Genomic DNA, 18,606 nt, shown 5'->3' with positions numbered 1-18,606 from the left:
TGGATTATAAAATTCCAGGTGTGTAGTAATTTCTTATCAGTTGTGTATAATAACCTTTGACATGAATATTTTGAAATTGTTGTATATTCTCCATAACAGACATTGTGCATAAAATTTCCCATGCTCTGTATTAGACAGGTAAGAAATAATTTGACAGAGGGTCAAACACTGTTCAATATAATTGGGGGAACTATTTTTAAAATATGAAGACGTTTTCTAGTAGTTGAAAAGTTTATGTCCAGATGCCTAGAAACAGTGTTGGTTCATTTACCAGGCACTGGAGCAGTACAGAGAAGCAGAAGCTATGTGGGAAAGAGAGAAAGAAAAATAAAAAGTGAGAGAGAGAGGTAGAGAGAAAGAGGAAGGAATGAGAAAGGATGGAAGGCAGGAAGGCAGGAAGGAAGGAAGGAAGGAAGGGATGGAGGGAGGGAAGGAAAGAAGGGAGAGAGTAAAGTTGATTTGTTATTGGTCATTTTCAGCTTGTCCACATGGACATTTTAGGGTTGCATTGTCACCTCATGTGTTACACATCAGTCTATCTCGGGGACCTCCTGATGCCTCCTTGATTGGATGGGGCCAAAGGAAACTATGGAAGTAGACAGAGCAATTCTACCACATACGCCATACCCCTTGGAGCATCACACTTGGACCTTTTAACCTTTCTTTTGTTTTTTCTATTTTCTTTTCTTTTTTGTCAAATAGATTCCAACAATTTAAAATGAATAAAATTCTGGGCGCCTGACTAGCTCAGTCGGTTAAGCTTCTGATTCTTGGTTTTGGCTCAGGTCATGATCTGGCAGTTGTGTGGGTTCAAGCCCCACATGGGGGCTGGCAGCGTGAAGCCTGCTTGGGATTCTCTCTCTCCTTCTCTTCTGCCCCTCCCCTACTTGCACTCTCTCTTTCTCTTTCTCAAAATAAATAAGTAAACTTAAAAAATAAAAATAAAAAAATAAAATGAATAAAATTCTAGTTAATGAACATATACCCAAATGTGTTTCTTATACTTTAGTGTTGAGTCATGAAAGTAGCTACTTTCAAAACATTAAATTGTGATTGTGGAAAAGAAGCTGTACATTTCCAGTCCTTGAAGATGGTATAACCTCAATTCCCAAACATAAACGCAGGTGATGAACTCAATTAACTCAAGAGGAAAAGAATCAGACCAGTTAGTGTAGGCAAAATAACCAGGTGAGTTATTGAATGTTTCATGTTTCAACCAGCCCTTTTGACAGCAGGTTGATTAGGTGACAGGAAGAAGTACAGGAATTTTGTATCCTTGGGTGAGTATGTGTCCTGCCAGTATTTTAGCTTCATACCCCTGCTGTTAGCATCCACAGGTGCACATGTATGCCACTTTCTATTAAGTTGCATTCTCCAGAGACCCAAAGATATGCTTATATGTTTCTAAATAACTAGCTTATGCCAATGTTGAAAACCTTCAGATTTCACAAGAGCTTACACTTTGGCAAACTATTAAAAGGAAAAATATCTCTAGCGCTTCTGGGATGTATCATCTTTTGTTGGAAACACTGAATCACCGAGCATTCTGGGTAGAATCTTCTGAAGAACTTATGTGCTGTTTGTGTAGAAAAGTGCTTTTTTTTTTCTAGAACAGTTTTCGAAAAGATTTTGTTTTGCAAAATAGGTACCTTTATAGAGATATCAAAAGCAATTGAATTGTCACACATTTCTAGACTGTTATACAGAGTTCTCTCCCCTCCCAGATCCAAAGCAGAAAGTAAATGATAAAGATAAACTTCTAAAATATTAGGATTGGCGCTATCTCATTAATATTAGACATCTTCAACATTTAGTTTTAATTTAGCTTGGCTTTAAAAACTGGGTACTATAAGCATTAAAAATTATATATTCATGTTATTTGTGACCTCTAGTTTCTAGTTAAAACTCACTGGAAAAAGCAGAGTTAGTGTCATATACCAAAAACAATAATGATCTGTTATTATTTGAACTTCCAAGTCTTCCTTTTCCTCAGTTGTGGACACACACTGCCTCAACTCAGTTCAACCAACATTTAATAAAATTGCAGTCTGACTTGTGACATGATGAGATTTACCATGCTCATAAAATTCTTACTTGATGGTCATGTTTGGCCTGGCCTTAGCTCTTGCCTCACCTCACTACACCTCCTTCACTTACCAAAATTGTCTTTTCGGGAACAAATTCTTTCCCCCTTGTCTCCCTGTGGCAGCCTTTTTCACTCCCTCTCTCTACTCCTGCCTTGCACTAAATCCTACAAGTAAACCCATTAAAACCATATCATCCATTAATTTGATTTGGCTGCAGCAAGGAAATTAAGACAACATTATCCATGTTACTGGATAGTCCCCGTTTGTGGTCTCAATCATAACCTTAGAAAAACTTCATTCCCAGGAACCGTGCAGTTAGCAAGCGCTCGGAATTACCCTACTTATCCATCAAACTACTTGAAACCATGGCAAAGTTTGTTCCTCCATATTTTATTAAACTCAATTAAGTAATGGGGTATTTTGTCATCGGTCCCAACTTCACCTTCCAAGGAAAACCCACGGCACTTTACAGTTCCTAAGATGCCAACCATTTATTTCTTTGTGGTGTTGAGGGTAATTTGATTTATGTCTTGCTCTAGTTAAGATGCCCATGTTTTCAAACAGTTTTGACTTGGAGTTAGAGGCTAAGGTCAAGTTAACAATGGTAATCTGTCTCTCTGTTTGCAAACAATGAATCACCATTTGGATTTTAAGACTATGGTAAGCTTTCGCTTGGCAGCTCGGTTCAAAGGTTGTCAGGAAAATGTATGAAAGTGGCCTGTGCCTGGAACCTCTGGTCATAGATGTCAAGGATTTTCTAACAAGGCCACCAATATAGTTGTGAATAATTGGTCAGAAGGAGGAGTGGTTAAAGAAGCATTAGTCCCATGCCCTATTTAGACTGGATTGATTTGATCTAGACTTAATAATATTAAAAGCTCTTCTAGTCATTCCCAGGGCACGAATGAAAATGCTTTCAAATTATTAAGAAGGAATGTGGCTTATTCAGGACAATATGTAAGGACAGAGTGATACAAGGAAGTAGTTCATTTCAGTCCTTTACTTTGGATCAAATAAACTGCCATTAGGAAGAGAAAGAGCTTCACAGAGAGTTGCAATATTTTATTACTAATTGAATTGGAGTTTGTTTTGGAGAGTTGGCAGTTAACATAGTTGAAGTTGAGATGAAAATTCACAAAAGTTAGGGGCCAATTTTCTTCAAATGTCTTGTTCTTATTCATCAGGAATTCAGACAAAATGATGACTTTGAAATAAAGAAAACTCTGAGATCTGATCAACTTTGAGTTTTTTCTAAGTAAGCTAAGTGGCTGCCACATAGTAAACATTGAATTAATACTGCAAATTGGGTGCATGAAAATGTTAGTAGAAATTTATGAGTGAGTATTGGTATCTGTCTGTAAAATACTGGTGTTAAGAAAAGGAATTTGTTTTCACGAGCCGTGACCTAAAAGCAATGATTTTATGATTTGAACTGACAAGAATGTAGTTACTCTACTACAGTTATTTCATTTTATTTTATCATCCAAAGTAGCATTAACTGCTTCCCTTACGTTTCTGTTTTTGAAGCTTTATTTTTTCTATAGTGACAAAAGGGGACTAATATTCGGGAAAGCCATGTAGACGTCTGTTTGTCAGGTCAGGGTTTGAGCTGATCACTGATGCAGAAGTTTCATTACTATATTTGACTATCATTTGTTTTTGTTCATTGGCCTTAATTATGATATGAAGAGAATTTTCACTGGGGTTTCATTTTACACGGATTCCCAAAATTAACCCTCTAAGATAATAGTCAAAAAGGAATTGTCTCTCTTCTGGTAGCAAATCTGAAAAAAAAAAAAAAAAAGGAAATAATTACTATTAATTATGCTGCCCCTGGATTCTACAAACTTTCTCTTGTATACGCACTTAAGGAGGTATTAACACACGTGAGTGGAAGCATGAACACTCAAGTATTTTGGATTCTAGGGTTTCCTGCTTACTATGTCAGTGCCCCCTCTTTGTCCAATCACCATAGCGCTCATCATCCACTGTGAGTTCTAAGTGGCTAATACTAACACCTTTCCTTACCCTTACAAAGGGAAATACTTACATCATGTATAATTGTTACAATCCACTAACTCCGTAATTGGACATGCATACCACGGATCTTGAGAAGAGTCATGATTGGTGACATCGCATCTCAAACTTAATATCTAATTGTTTCATAGAGGAACAGAAAATTAAAGGATCTGATCTTTCTTGTAAGTTACTATGGTTTTGAATATAGCGTAGCCAGTTTATATACCTGCATGCTAAAATAGAATGTACTAGATTTCCATCATTTGAGATGTTTTACTGACCACTTTAATAATAACAATTACTTGAAATTTAAAACTAAATAGAGCTATGGAAGTGACAAAATACAATATGAACTTCAGAGAGGAGGTGACTTTCTCAGAGCCACATGGGTAGGAATTGGTAACTCCCAGTGCTCAGTCCAGATTTTTCTCACTATACTATCCTGATTCTGTGAAATGAGGTCATAGGACCTTCTGTAAGAACCCATAAACCAGTAGTACATGTTCATATTACCCTGTTAATGCAGTAACTCCTGGGAAGAAGAATAATGTCATGTTTAAGAGAATGATACTGAATTATCAATGCTAACTCGGGCTGTGCAAGCTTTGGGTAAATGACTTCACCTTAGCTTCCTTAGTTTTCTCGACAAAATGAAAATAACGATAGTTGTTTCCTCACATTGTTTCAGTCATTAAAGGAGATGATACAGGTGGAGGACTTAGAGCAGGTCTGGCACATTTTAGGTACTCAGAAAATGTCAGCTCTTTAAACATGACCCTTTCCTCAGGCCTCCACGACACTCATTTCTCATAGTTGCTATCTGGTGATTCTTACCTTCTCCTATTTCTACAAACTTCTTTCTCTTTTTCAGCTTGAGTTTCTGCATTCCGAACATCCACTGGAGGTTGGAGTCTCCGAACAACAATCCACAATTGTAACTGTGCTATTTATTTTCACCTTTTAGTAGCGGAAGAAAACACATGAGAAAATTGAAAACCAGGCATGAAAAAATTAACTCTTGGTTTTTGGAATTGATTTATTTCTTCTGTGGGTCTTAACATAATCCACCAGCATTGAATTGAAATGTTGAAGTTCTAGAATTGTGATTTATTGTTTGGCTTTTATCTGGAGCACTGATGAAGATGAAATGTTGTTGCTAGCTATTAATTAATATGATCCACACATCTGGTAGATGGCAACCACCAAGTTCCATGAAAGGGCGGCAACCACCATCAATGTCCTAGTGGGATACCATGTTGCCAGTGGTATATAAGGTGTCCATTCCAACAAGGAACATCATCACTTTGACTTCAAACTGAAATACTCTGAATGTGTCCTTAGGGAGTGTGCTCCATATAAGCATATACTCAGAAAGCAAGCCTAAAAGAAATGAACCGGGTGGAACTTGCTTCCAGGACCTATCCCAGTCCCATTGTCTTACGATCATCTCTCTCTTCTGATCCACATGCTCATGCTGCTTTCCAGTCTGGAGCCCCTGGTGTATCCAGTCTACAGCTCTTGCAATGCCACTGCCCTGGCAGCCTGCCCTCTCCAGCCAGTACTGTGATTGCCAAGGTAAGCTGAAAAGGCGTGTTATCAAAGGTGTAAGAATGGCTGCATGCTGATTCAGATTTGCTTATCTGCTGTGGCCTTCTCAAGTCAATGTCTTCATATTTTTTAACCCATTTGTAATTGGAATGTGAGAATATTAGGCCATTCTGGAAGAGAGACACCATATGGCAAAAACAAACAAACAACAAACAATAAAATAAATGTTTACAAACAGAGCCTTCTCTCTGGTCTCTTAAACAATCTGTCATCCAGTACTATCCTCCTCAAATAAATAAATAAATAAATAAATAAATAAATAAAATCTTTTTTCCCCCTCATCTCCATTCTTTTTTCAGATCTCTAATTCAGATTCTTTTTTTTTTTTAATTTTATTTATTTTTGAGAGAGAGAGAGCACGAGAAAGGTGGGAGGGGCAGGGCAAGAGAGGGAGACAGAGGGTCCAAAGCAGGCTCTGCAATGTCAGTGCAAAGCCTGATATGGGGCTCAAACCCACAAACCCATGAACCGTGAGATCAAGTCGTGAGCCGAGGTCAGCCATTCAAACAACTGTGCCACCCAGGCACCCCTCTAATTCATATTCTTGTCTCTCAGGATGCCTTCAGTGGCCCCCAATTGGGCTCCCATTCTCTAATCCAATATGCACACTGTCAACAGTCTAATCATGATGTTTCTGTGGTCATCTATGAGCACCAGATTGAGCCTTCAATGTGATATTAAAAAAACACTTTTAAGGGCCAACACAAATCTTTGACATCATACTTGTTCCTAAACCCTGCCCTCTAGCCATGAAGCAAAGGTACCAATCACTTTTAATAAAAGACCTTATTCATTCATTCTCTTCTAAGAAATTTCTATTCATTCTTTTAGGCCGAATTCTAACGCCACCTCTCTGAGGACACACTGATTCCCTCATGATAGGGTTAAGCTATTTTCTTTCAGATGCTTTAGGCTTTTTTTAAACATGTTTGGAGCACTTGCCAAATTATTCTGTATCAATTTGTCACATCTTCCTAAATTAGTCTGTTGGGTTCTTGAAAATAGATACTAGTCTTGTTTAATTTTATATCATCATTACCAAGCACAGGGCCCTGTAAATAATTGTAAATGTTGAATATTTTTTTAATAAGCCAATGAATATATAAACATGCCACATGGGGATCCAGTGTTCTCCTTTTGGGTAGGCTCAGCCTTTTACACAGTTACGTATATTGGGCTAGAGAAGCTTTCCCTCCTTCCATCCTTCCTTCCTTCCTTCCTTCCTTCCTTCCTTCCTTCCTTCCTTTCCTTTTTCTTTCTTTTATTCATCAAGAATTTACTGAGTACCTTCTAGGTTCTTGGTTTATGTGAGATGTGAGGCACATTGAAAATAATAAAACATTGCCTCTGCCCTAGAGGCACTCTCAATTTAGTGTGAAGGAAAAATAGTAAAATAATAATATAATTTGGGACCCAGTACCTTAATAGGAATCCCCTTCGTGCTTGTAATTGGGCTCTGGAAATGTCCTCTGCTCTCTGAAGACCAGCATTTGAGATGAGCCTTCAGTAAAAATGATCACCTCCATATTGTGCCCTGACACATTAGCATGTGCAGAAGCTATTGGTAGAACTTCCTCCGAGTGTCTCTCAAATAGCTCCTGGGGAATGATATGTGATGTAGAAAATTAAAAGAGCATTGATCTGAGGGTCGGGACCTCTCAGTTCTGGTTTTAGTCCTGCCGCCAAACAGCTATGACCTTGGGCAAATGATTCAATGTATTGGATACCTTATCTGTAAATTGAGGGTGTGGCTCTAAATTCTCCTTCAATGGCTCTTTGCCAGGATCCTAGAATTTTAGAAATATACGTACCTAGTCCTCACCAAACAGTCACTGAACTAGAATCAAACCTCACAGAATGAGGCCAGTCTATGTTTATTTAGCAGAAACCTTCCTGGTGATTCTGAGAGCCTCTGACCTGAGCTGTGTCTCCTCTCAATATCTTGATAAGCTGAAGTCTGAGGCCCTCTGTCTGGCAGTCCCCAGTCTGAGACAGGAGACTCTAGGCCCACTCCAGTCTTTCTCCTCTCACAAGTCTGTGAGAACAAGGAACATTGTTTCAAGAAACAATCAGATCAGTAGCTGACATCATAGGTCTTCCTGAAAGAGAGGAAAGAGATGCAGGACAGAGATAAGACCAAAAAAAAAAAAAAAAAAAAAAAATCCCCAAATGCTTGGGGACCCTGGTAATCACAGCCATCACCAAGACTCTCCCTGGCTTCTTGAACTTTAAGATGGACCCAGTCATTCTGATGCCCTTACTCCCATATGTTTATTCTCTGACTAAGGCACAAAGATTCGGGTGAGCTAATGCATCAGCCCATGAAAAATGAACAATTAAAACAATGAAGTTGTCAGTTCTTTTACCGGATTGCAAATAAATAACCTGCCTGTCAGACTGGCTGCTCTGCTGGACCATTAGTTTAATACAAAGACATCCTGAGGAACGGGTACATGACAGCTGATCTATCACCAGGCCTTTGATAAAGACCTGAGCAAAATATGCTGTCATAAGCCATCGAAGGTCAATCCCAATTTGTGAGAAATGAAGTATTAGATGAAATTTGAAGATACTTCTTTCCCCATCATGAGAGCCATCGGCTGTTCTTTCTTTTTCAACTAGCGGGATGGTGGATATTTGTTTCGACGATATAAAACACTTTTCTGCTTATGCTTATGTAACTTGTCGGGGACACTGTGCTGGCATAAATGACCTTGGAGTTTGTAACTGTCACGGTGGAGAGACTGTGATCTTGCGACTGCACAACGTATCTATTTGCCAGGCTAGGCAGGGTCTTCCCACAAGAAGTTATTCTGTGTCATGCCAAATGCTAAGGCAGTCATGAACTTCCAAACAAAAAGTCAGTTCATTGCATTTGCTTATATGTATGCTTGAATTCTATATGCCACCTCATAAACTGTTTGCCAGCCAGATACGTTGTTCACAGAAAATACTTATATAAGGTCGTAGATGGGATAATGAAATGAAGACAAACTCATTAAATTCTCTAGTTGATATCTCATTTATCTTTAAATTTAGTGGGAAAAGTAAAGATAGGAATCACCTTTCAGAAGTCACCTTGAAGAAGTTCTTATTTCTTTTCAAAAAAAAATTTTTTTAATGTTTATTTATTTTTGAGAAAGAGACAGAGCACAACCCGGGGAGGGGCAGAGAGAGAGGGAGACACAGAATCTGAAGCAGGCTCCAGGCTCTGAGCTGTCAGCACACAGCCCGGCATGGGGCTCGAACCCACGAACTGTGAGATCGTGACCTGAGCCGAATTGGATGCTTAACCAACTGAGCCACTCAGTCACCCCAAGAAGTTGTTATTTCTTAGAAGCAAAAAGTACTATTAGAAAGTTTACCGTGTAGTAAAATTATGTGAGGTGTAGTGTTTATGAGGTGGTCAGAGTTAACCAACTTGTCTCTGTAATTGACTTTGCTCAACTAGAATCTTAGCAAAGCTGACTACTCAATTTTTAATAAAAATCAATCAAGTGTTTGGGAATACAACAAATAAAAATATGATTTTTCCCCTTCCAGAATCTTATATTCAGCTTACATCTTCATGATCAAAGTAATATAAATTCTACCTAACTAAAAAATAGTCACTGTTGATTCATTCTTATTCTTGAGTATATTCCTGGTTAATTTAAACAGTAGAGTGTAGCTTTAATATGGGAATCAGCTTAAATCTACATAAAAATCACCCCAGAGAGTTTTGTGGCCATTTGATTGCCCAGAATAATTTCAGCTAGGAAGAACTAAAATACTTCTGACTGGTTTGACCAGTTCATCCAGTGTTCTGGATGGCTAATTAGTAAATAACGTAAACAAGAAATTTGCAACATAAAATTTTCCAGGCTGATTTTCCTACCTAGTAAGTTAAACCACAATTTTGCCTGTTGAGCAGCTTTGCAACCTCTTCGGTGTTGTGTAGTACTGAGGTCCCTCTCTCTCTCTCTTTTTTTTTTAATATAATTTATTGACAAATTGGTTTCCATGCAACACCCAGCGCTCATCCCAACAAGCGCCCTCCTCCATGCTCATCACCCACTTTCTCCTCTACCCCACCCCCCCCATCAACCCTCAGTTTGCTCTCAGTATCCAAAGTCTCTTACGGTTTGCCTCACCCCCTCTGTAATTTCCACCCCCCCCCCCACCCTTTCCTTCCCTCATGGCCTTCACCTCCTAAGAAGAAGTTCTGAGAGAGTAGGAAATACCTTAGAACTCATCCTAAGGACACCATGGTTTTGTTCCTGGTTTTGCCACTTATTAGCCATGTCATTTGGCAAAATGATCTTATGTCTATTTATCTTATTATGGGCATAATAGCATCTGCTTAAAGGAGCATTTATATGTAAAAGCATAAAACAAATACTGTTCCTTAGATGAGTGGGGGAGACCCCTAAAGTGGCTTATTTTTAAGCAGAGAAATAATGTTATTATACAAAGCACAAGAAAAGCAAGCAGTTCATGGTCTAGAAACTTCTGTATTCTATAGTTAGTCCATCATTTCTCTGAGTTTTAGCCCTTGAGAAGTCTCTACTTTCTGTTTCCCTGTAGATGTCTCTGGCACCCAAGCTGCTTCCCAGGTTACTTGTGGGTCCTGATCTTCAAAAAATCCCAAGTCACTTTCAATGTAACATTGTATTAAAAGCTGTATTTGATAAAAGACCTGAGCAAAATATGCTGTCATAAGCCATCAAAGCTCAATCCCAATTTTTGAGAAACGAAGTATTAGATGAAATTTGAATACACCTCTTTCCCCATCATAAGAGCCATCGGCTTTTCTTTCTTTTTCAACTAGTGGGATGGTGGATACTTGTTTCGACGATATAAAACACTTTTCTGCTTGTGCTTATTTAGCTTATCAGGAGCACTGTGCTGGCATAGATGGCCTTGGAGTTTGTAACTGTCACAGTGGAGAGACTGTGATTATATATATATATATATATATATACACATATATATACATATATATATATACATATATATATACACACACATATATACATATATATATATATATTTAATAATTGGTGATAGTTTTCCCATATAAATGGTACATTGCTTTTAAAATATGATAATTTAATTTCTATAAAGAGTTGTGCATTAGGCTATTGTTAAAAACATGACCTTCTGTGATATCATGGTCTCTAAGGAATAAGTCAGAAGATACCTAAAATATTTGGAAATATAGAGATTGTGGTAGGTTGAATAATGACCCCTCAAAGATGTCCATGTTCAGGGTGCCTGGGTGACTCAGCCGGTTCAGTATCCGACTTCAGCTCAGGTCATGATGTCACTGTTCCCAAGTTCAAGCCCTGTGTCAGGCTCTGTGCTGACAGCTCAGAGCCTGGATCCTGTTTCAGATTCTGTCTCTCCCTCTCTCTGTCCCTCTGCCACTTTCCCACTCATGCTCTCTCTCTCTCTCTTTCAAAAGTAAACATTAAAAAATTTTTTTTAAATGTCCATGTTCTAATTCCTAGAATCTGCGAATATGTTATCTTACATCGCAAATGGGACTTCGAAGACATGATTAAGGATTTTGAGATGGATTATTGGGTGTGTTCAATGTAATCACAAAGGTTCTCTTAAGAAGGAGGCAGGAAATCAGAGGAAAAAAGAAGAAGAAGAAGCTAAGTTGCTGTCTAGGAAGATGGAGAAAGAGGCCACAAGGAATGGAGGTGGCTCCTAGAAGCCGGAAAAGGAAATAGATTCCGCCCCCCTTCAAGTCTCCTGAAGGAACACAGCCCTGTCATCACCTTGATTTTAGACTTCTGACCTCCAGAACTGTGAGATGATAAATTTATATTGTTTTGAACCACTTAACTTGTGATAATTTGTTACAGCAGCCATAAGGAACTGATACAGAATTGCTTAAAATAACATAGCCTAATATTGTCTAACGTACACGCGTGTCTAACATATAAGCATACCATTGCCATCATCATATTTAGGAATAGTATCAGTAACTCATATGTACCTGGGACTTTCCCTCTGGAAATTTTTCTCCTCCATAGTCTTTCTTCATTCCCCTTCCCTCTCCCACTACATATATTCTGTAGGGTTTCAGGTCTCAGTTAGTGATCTCTTCAAAGAGAACATCTGGAACTAAACACTAACCCCCCCCCCCCATGCCTGTCAGTCAAAGTGGAGTCCCTGATATTATGCTTTCTCATAGCACCCTGAGCTCATATAATATTTTTGAATCATATGTTTATTTGGATGGTTATTTTATTGTATGTATCTCCCCACTATTGCAAGCTTGTTGGGTACAAGGATCATGTTTAGTTTTGCTCACTGTTGTGAACCGGACACATAGCAGATATCCAGAAAATATTTCTTGCTGAATGAGAATATTCCAGAATTTTGCCTGTCTTGTAAGATGGGTCAAAAGCATGCCCCATAATCCAGTCCATCTGGCATCACAAGGCAATAAACGAACACACCACATTCTCTTTCAGAGGATATGAGGCAGGCTTTACATGAACTTTGATTTCCTCGGAAGTCTTAGTCAAAGTCATTCTTTCACCAGGTGACAACGGATAGATATTTTTCACTATGCATGTGTAATCTAAGAAATGCAATATTTTTTTTAAAAAATTCTTTTGGGTAACATTCAGAATACTTTTTCTTGCTTTTATTTCCATCTTCATTTTATTGCTTTGCAATACAAATTGTAAATTCCTTCAGTGACATTTAAACGTCCATTTGTGACTGACTTTAAGAACTTTAGGAGGTCAGTTTCTCATGAGTAGATAATTTATATCTTCTGCAATTTTGATTCCTCTGAAGTTCAAGAATCAAAGTTAAGGATGTGTCTGAGCTCTTCAGGTAGAGAAGTGATTCACATTTGTGAATGGTTTCATGAACCCTCAAAACATTGAACAAATAGTGAGACTATGGATAAATTTTATGTATATGTGTTTCAGAAAGTTTATGTCATGCAATTCTAATTTTTTTATTTTTTTTCCTTTTAGAAATAATTTTTCCTGAAAGGTACAAGTAAAGATGATTTTTAAATAGTAGGTAACTTTTTCATAATTAGTCTGAATGTATCTATCCAGTATTTGCCCAAATACAGCACTTCTGTTGAACAGTTGAACCTGATTTTAAGTATAAGGTTTTCAATGGAAATCAAACAAATTTTACTGAAGCGCTATGAGATTCCCATGTGTTACTATGTCCGCTAGACTACTACTCATAACATTCTGTGAGGTAGGTTTTGTTAACCCCATCATATAAAAGAGGGAATCGAGGTTCTTTGAGTTTTAACAACTTGTTTAAAGCCACAGATAAGGTCACTGGCACTGCTGGGCCTACCTGACTCAAAGTTCATGCCATTTCCTCTAGACCACCCAACCTTTAATGGATGCTTGCAGATCAGCACAATATTCCTAATGGCTCTCTCTCAGAGCAGACCAGTGTGAATGTCACTTTCCTCAGAACCCTAGGCCAGTGGGCCCCAAACCTCAAGATGGAAAATGGCTAAATACATTGGGGTACTAGAACTTACCACACAAATCCTGTTGTGTTCAGCACAGCCACTTGGACTTCGCAGTATTATCAGTCTCCACAGAGCGTAGGGTTTTGCACAGGGAGACCAAGCTTTATGCTCACGTGACCCTGTGGCAAAACAGGTCTTCTCAGCGATGGGAAGATTTTGTAATCACTGCAGCTCTTGGTTCTCAAATGATTAGAAGCCTCCAATGAAACATATTTTGATTTTTCTGATGATTTGTTAGCCTTTACACATTCGAAAACTTCCATTAGGGAGTTCCTTTCATCACGTCACGGTGGAATGTAAGTGACGCCCTCAACGTGTGTACTGACAAACAAGGTGAAGGAAGTGAGAGTATAAACATCCACACTCTCAGTCATGTCTGAAATGCCATGATCAGTTTGTCTTGCTTGGCCACTTATTAACAAGCAAAGTTAGTAAACTTTTCAGGCAGTAAAGCCAGATGTGCTTTCTGGCATACCAGGTAAATGCTTTATTGGTGTATGTTTGATCAGTGATTCTTAGATAAAAGAACAACAACAGAGCAACAACAAACTGCTTAAATAGCTGTTCGGATGCTGAATCAGATTCCACCTCTCTTGTTTGTATACATCCCACTTAAGAAAGGGAGGGGGGAAAATCCTCTATTTTGATTAATTAGCCTGTGTTTCATTAGTCTTTTTTTTTAATGTTTATTGATTTAGTTTGAGAGAGGGAGAGGCGGAGAGATAATACCACGCAGGCTCTGTGCTGTCAGCGCAGAGCCCTATGTGGAACTCGAACCCGCAAACTGCCAACGAACCACGAACTGACCTGAGCCAAAATAAGAATCAGAGACTTAACCAACTGAGCCACCTAGGCTTTATTTAGCCACCATTAGTCTTTATTTTTAATACTAAGCAAGCAACCAAAGGCCTTTAAAGTTAGTATTTCTACTATTGCTGTCATTTTACTTAAAGAAATGGAAGATGAAATATTCTTAAAGATAGTGTGTGCTAAGAAAACAAGTGACACCGTACACACACAGGACAGCCAACAAAAAACAGGGACAGCATGAACAAAATAGTCAATAATGTTTCCAATGTGAGAAGACTCTATTAAAACAGGTTCATTCTTTCATGATGCCAAATCTTTTAGATGATAAATAAAAAGGTTGATCCAGGGGGACACCTGGGTGGCTTAGTTGGTTAAGCGTCCGACTCTTGGTTTCAGCTCAGATCATGATCTCACAGTTCCTGAGTTCACGCCCCACATCGGGCTCTGTGCTGACAGTGAGGAACCTGCTTGGGATTCTCTCTCTCTCTCTCTCTCTCTCTCTCTCTCTCTCTCTCTCTCTCTCCTTCCCTCTCTCTCTGTCTCTCTCAGAATAAATCAATACATTTTTAAAAGGTGTATCCAGAAATTATTATTCAATTTTAGGTTTACAGGACATATTATAACCAAATTGTTTGACTTTTTTTTTTCACTGAATTTGTTTAAATTGTCATTAGACACAACCATGAAACTTAAAGCCTCTATTTGACTCCATTTTATAAGCTGAAAAATACCCAGAAACCTTTTTTATTTTCTTAACAAAACGGCATGATATTATTTAGAAGTTGGAGGGAAAGCTTTTACTGCTCGGCCTTAAAAAGAAAACAGCACAACCCAGCAGAGTAGCTGACAAGTGACACAAATACAGTACATGCTAATGTGCAGAGAGAAACAACCTTGAGAATTTAAACCGGCTGCACCAGAAAAAATATCTTTATCCAGATATGTGGTCCCTCATGAATTATACTATTATTTTAGTTGATTTTACCTGACATCACCCTATGATTTTCTTCAGTGACAAGAAAATTGCAGCTGGCCCTTGACAGTCGGTCACAAATTGACTGAACAAAACAAAATCAAACAGTGAAGTAATCCCCAAGTAAATTTAATGAAACCTAAATCCCAAAGGGCAGCGCACTTCTGTAGGCAATGGTCTTATTTAATAAATTTTTCCCTGCTTTCACTTTTAGAGCTATATTTACACAGACAAATTTAATTCATTGGGTTTACATTTCCTCTTTCCCTCAGTTTGTCCACCAGGCACATATGGGAAGGACTGTAAACAGGTATGTCAGTGTTCAGCTGAGAATGAAAAGTGTCACCCAGTCGCAGGGAGATATACCTGTCTTCCTGGCTACCATGGAAACCGCTGTCATCTCAGTAAGTGTGTTTTGCACTTTTGTTGTAATTTATCCAAGAGACACCAATAGGGTGGGTCATCAGTCAGAATGCCAAAGGGCAAATGTTAATTCAAGCTTCTAATTTATAGCAAGTCCTGTGAGAATGTTTATTGAAGTGGTTGAAATCATGCACTTTCTTGTGCAACCCATTCTCCTATGTTGCCTTTTGGGTTCCAAATATCCCCCCCCCCCACCACCAAAAAAAGAAAAAGAGAGAAAGAAAGAATGAAGATAATAGGAACTGGCTGTTATCAATCAATAGACAGCAGATGGGAACATATTTAAAGTGATTTGTAAAGTAAGTTAGCTCCGGGATCTGCTTAGGAACAATCAAATTAAACAAATTGTTATTCTGGAATGAAGATTGTAACTTGCTTGAAGGACAAAATGCCAGTTGGCTCACTGCTGTGTAGTAAAAACAGGATGGTCCCTAGACCAAACACCTTATATTGATTTGTTAGGGCATTTTAACATCTAAAATGGTTCTAGGGGAACACACGATAAAATGTCCCAAGGAGCATGTTAAAATGTTCAGTCAGCTACTTAATTTGTAAGCTTGTAATTATTTATAATGTACTTTTTATAGGTTTAAAAGTAAAATGATTTGGCCTCAGTTTCATTTTTTCCCCCAACTTGGCCACTGCTTCTCTTCTCTCCCTACTTGCTCCCGTAGCAGATTCCTTCCACTTTCCTTTCTTAATTCTGCAAACATATGGACAATTTTTGGATTCTCCCCCTCGAATGCCACCTATAAAACATAGATTTATGGCCAAGCTATTGATTTCAATTTTCTACAAGCCATAGAATGTACCTTTTGAATGTCACTTCTCACTGTTGTCCTAATTTTAAATATTATCAGCTACAAACACAAATTAAGCCTGTATGAAAATGGTTTCAGTTAGCATTTTGTTTGGAACCCATAACCACTGCGGTTATTATACAAACTCAAACTGAGGAACTAAAATATAAAGTTAGTAAAATTTCAATTCTAGTTTGGTTATGGCAGATTTCAAGCACCCTGGTAATAAGAAAGTTATTTCCTCACTTTTAATTGTCACATTTCTCAGGAAGAATTTCTTCTTGATATCAAGAATGTTTTATATTAACAAAATAAAGTGTTACATAGGGCTGATAGTACTTCCATGTCAGAGGGCAAGCTACCTTGGGTTGAAGGAGGGGACCTCCACCTTGTAAAGTCAAGGCTGAGTCGGGATGCCGCTCCCTGACTAGTCAGATTGGCTTAGCGCCAGGCAACACGTGGTTGGGAGTTGCTGCAAAGTTTCCTTGGCAACATCCACTATAATTACAGAACTACGAAAAAGGGTTCAAGAAAATATCCATAAAAGGTGCAGCTGGCCCAAAAGCAAAAGTTTCAGCGGCCAAAAACAACTGGGCTTTCATGTTCTCGAGTTTGGAGTGGAGAATCCAAATTTTCTCTCGGCAGAGGTCAGAGGAAGCAGACAAATTGTAGTAGGATCTCACCACTTGTCCATGGTTTATAATGGGCAGGTTGGTCTCAGTCTGTGGACAGCATGTGGGAAAAAACAAACCAGCTGCTCGATAGATATCAATTTATCATGCTATGTATTTTATGACCAAAGAGAAATTACAAAGTAACCTCATACCCTGGAAATCTTTTATTTCTCCAAACTGTGACACCCACTATTTATAATATTCTCTGAGAGCATTTAAAGCATTGGGGTCCTCTAAAACCATGGGCAGTTCTTTTGACAGTTTTCATAAAAACACCCTTGGTATAGAATGCTTTGAGAAGCATGGGCCATAGAATAGCCCACCTGTGCCAGGAGGAAGATATCAAAACATTAGTAGGAGCTTGCTTTTAACGCTCTTGCTCATAGCAATAAAAATTCAGACAGACCAAATTTTAGCATCTCTTTTTAAGAATAAAACAAAACTGTGTGACAGTGTACGTGTGAATAACCTGGTCAAACACTAAGAAAAGGCTGAAAAACAAATTCATGCTTTTCATTTTTTGGGAGCTAAGTGTCTCAGGATACAGTCACTACCTTGCTTGTTCCAAGTTTCTAATGAAACTACCAAATGTTGTTTACGTCATCATAGTATACAGTAGCCTTTAGTACTTAAATCAGAAGTCTGTGTTCATAGCCCAGCTTCATCCAATAAGTCTCCTTCAACGAGAGGGAATAGTGCAAAAATGGGAAAAAAAAATAGTCATCTCCCAATGGGAAATATCTAAATATCCCTTGCCAGAAAAACAAAGTTTCCTGGGAGAAATAATTGTAAAGGATGGGGCAAACGCCAATTAATGGTCAAAATGGAACTTTACGAAATGAGGGAGAAGAAACCAAATTTCACTCAAGCCAAATGAAATCATTATGTCCTATGCATGTGTTCCCTTGTTAAATTTAGTGAACATTTGAGCAAAGGATGTCCCTGATTCCAGAAGTCAATCTTTCACATAGCTACAGAATTCTAACAGGAAGTGGAATTGCCAGTAAATAACTTATTCTTGGGGAAAAAGTTATGGGCACTTTTGTAAATGCATACTGTACTCTTGATATAAATTTAATGAGTTTCGAGGCTAAGAGGTTGTACATACACTGTCTTTCAACAGATGGCATACTCATTAGTAGGTAAATTTCGTCAAGTTCAGTGTCCCAATTTCAAAGGATAATTAACTTGAAGGCTAACAGTCAGGTGATTTTTGTATTCTGTGTACAAAGAAGGACCAATATGAGGATGGTTCTATCAAACACGAAACCACCATTAAGATAGTCTGCAAAATGAGGGGCGCCTGGGTGGCTCAGTTGGTTAAGCAGACTCACAGTTTGTGAGTTCGAGCCCCAAGTTGGGCTCTGTGCTGACAGCTCGGAGCCTGGAGCCTCTTCAGATTCTGTCTGACTCTTTCTCTCTCTCTCTCTCTCTCTCTCTCTCTCTCCCTCTCCCTCTCCCTCTCCCTCTCCCTCTCCCTCTCCCTCTCCCTCTCCCTCTCCCTCTCTCTGCCTTTCCCCCACTTGCACTCTGTCTCTCTCTCAAAAATAAATAAGCATTTAAAAATATATAAAAAAAGATAGTTTGCGAGATGAGTATATGTCATAAGGAAATTATGTCTCCCAAATAACTTCAACTTACATGAAAATGAGTTCAAAATATAGGCACACACACACACATACATATCAGTTATTTACAT

General features: G+C 38.4%; 1 pseudogene; it reads left to right on the top strand.

Annotated features, from left to right (window-relative positions):
- LOC109262102 (EGF-like and EMI domain-containing protein 1) overlaps window positions 1-18,606 on the top strand; it is a 196,698-nt pseudogene that overhangs the window by 129,490 nt on the left and 48,602 nt on the right.

The sequence above is a fragment of the Panthera pardus genome, unplaced genomic scaffold (assembly GCF_024362965.1).
Source record: "Panthera pardus isolate Hobbes unplaced genomic scaffold, ASM2436296v1 HiC_scaffold_16, whole genome shotgun sequence".
Taxonomy (NCBI): domain Eukaryota; kingdom Metazoa; phylum Chordata; class Mammalia; order Carnivora; family Felidae; genus Panthera; species Panthera pardus.
The sequence above is the reverse complement of the archived record's forward strand: the minus strand, read 5'-3'. Positions and strand labels throughout refer to the sequence as shown.